A 2,508-nucleotide genomic window follows, 5' to 3' on the forward strand; every position below is an offset into this window, starting at 1 on the left:
GGTCTTTTCTGCTTTCCTTCTGTGAAATTAGCATTTTAAGAACGGCTAAACTCGGTCTCTTATTGCTTAAATATGGAAGAAGTGTAATGTTGGGGACTGTGGTCAATAAGCTATTTTTCCTTCCCTCTCCCTTACATACGAGCAGAAGGTGAACAAACTGCCGTAGTATGGGTAACATTGAGACACTTGCCCACTGCAATTGCTGACTTGCCAGCCCAGGAAAACCTGTATGAGGGTGGCAAAACTGATGCTAACAGTAGCAGCCACCTAGTTTTATATAATTTGCCTTCCTTAAGGAGCTTTTAAAGAATTGAACTGTTGTATGTCCCAGTGGTAAGGCTTGTGCTGAACTAGCAGAAACAAAGAGGAGCTCTGACATCCTGGTGCTTAGGGCTTGGGGCTTCACTGAGAATTCTGGAGATGGGTTTCATTTAAATGAGCACTTACTTATGATGTTCGGGAAAAGGGTCAGTCATCTGATCCCCCACCGCCAGCTGAAAAGGCTCCTGGAGAAAACACTCCAACAGTTTGTATTTGACATGGGAGTCAAGTATTAGAGAGTTCCTTGGATCGAATCCCGTAGAACCATGCTTCTCAAGTTTTGCTCTGCAGGTGAATAACATGGTGATCTTGTGAAGATGCAGATTCTGATCCAGCAGGTCTCAGGTGGGGCCCAGGGTTCTGCATTTCTAGTTCCACATCCTGCTGGTGGTGGTAGGCTGTCTAATGGCTTCCAGAGAAATCTGAGTCCTGATACCTGGAACCTGTATATGGCAGAAGGTCTTTTGCAGAAGAGATCTTAGATGGGGAGATGATCCTGCATTATCCAGATGGGGGTCTAAAGCAATCACAAGTATCCTTGTAAGAGGCAGGCAGAGGGAGATCTGAGCACAGCAGAAAGCAATGTGGCCACTAAAGCAAAACACTATGCTGCTGACATTGACGACGGAGGAAAGGGCCACAAGCCAAACACTGCAGCTCTGGAAGCTGGAAAAGGCAAGGAAACTGATTCTCTCCTGGTGACCACTGGAGGGAGCCCCTATACCTTGATTTCAGCCCAGGGGAACTGATTTTGGACTTCTGACCTCCAGAACTATGAGAGTAAGTGTGTGTTGTTATGAGACACTGTTATGGTGTGAATGTTTGTGTGCCTTCAAATTCCCATGTTGAAATTCTAACCCCTAAGATGATAGTATTAGTGGGTGGGGCCACTGGGAAGTGATTAGGTCTTGAGCACAGAGCCTTCATGAATGGGATTAGTGTCCTTATAAAAGAGACTCAAGAAAGTCCCTTCACCCCTTCTGCCATATGAAGTTACAGCTGGAAGGCACTGTCTGTGAACCAGAAAGCTGGCTCTCACAGACACCGAGTCTGCCAGCACCTTGACCTGGACTTCCCAGTCTCCAGAACTGGGAGAAATAACTGTTGTTTATAAGCTGACCAGCCTGCAGTATTTGGTACAGCACCTGAAGAGACGCAGAGAGACGCCAAGTCTGATGTAATTTGTTACAGCGGCCACAGGAAGCTAATACACGGATGCCAGGGTTCCTCAGACCACACATTGAGCAGTAACGCCTTGTAGAAACAAGTCCATAGAGGAGCGGCTCTCAACCCTGGCTGCACATTAGAATCACCTGGGGAGACTTTCGAACAAAAAAGGAATGTCCAGGCCCCATCCTAGAACAGTTAAGCCAGAGCCTGTAGGGCTGGGATTCCTAAGAATGACTATTGAAAGGCTCCATGGGAGAATCTAATTGGAAGGTGGGGAGGACATGAGTGCAATAGAACAAACCCCAAATATATCTTTTCTTGTGTTGAGGAAAACTCTAAAGCTGCCCCAAAATAGGGACACACTGGTCTGCCAGGAAGCCCCCTGAAACTCTACACCAGCTTCTCAAAATGCAGGCCTGGGCCAACATCTTCCCCGAAGAATTACCAGGTCGAGACACAACACATTCTGTTCCACCTAAATGGTCAAAGATGTGACTTGCCTCACGTTTATCAAGAACTCGTTGGCCTTTCTGTCCACACACAGGAATTGTTTCCAGAACAACTCGCGTGAGGCTAGAGGGTGGCTTCAGTCTGACACTCCCTCTCCACCCACGTTTACAGTCACATATGTGGTCAACGGTGGTAAGCAGGACGCACGCCTGACACGTTTTCTGTCCAGGTTGAAGGTATGGCCTTGAAAGCAGACTCAAGATGTCTCCAGAAGAAACATCCTGCTTACCATTTATTACGAAGAAGCTCCGGATGGCAACTGAGGGCAAGGGCTGTCAGCCTCCACGAATAAAGCCCGTGCTCCTGCGTGAGAGGCAGTCAGTTACTCGGGGCCTGGGCTTTGCTTCTCGTGACCTAGACACGTGGACTGTTTAAAATTAAGCATTCAGTGGGAGCACCAGAAACTACTTTTATGGAGTAGATGTCTGTTCCAACACACGCCAAGCTGGGCAAGCAGTGTGGGATAGGTTGCTGAGTGACCAAAGGAAAGACCCAGAGACAGTGAAC

Source organism: Equus przewalskii, chromosome 23, assembly GCF_037783145.1.
Source record: "Equus przewalskii isolate Varuska chromosome 23, EquPr2, whole genome shotgun sequence".
NCBI lineage: Eukaryota > Metazoa > Chordata > Mammalia > Perissodactyla > Equidae > Equus > Equus przewalskii.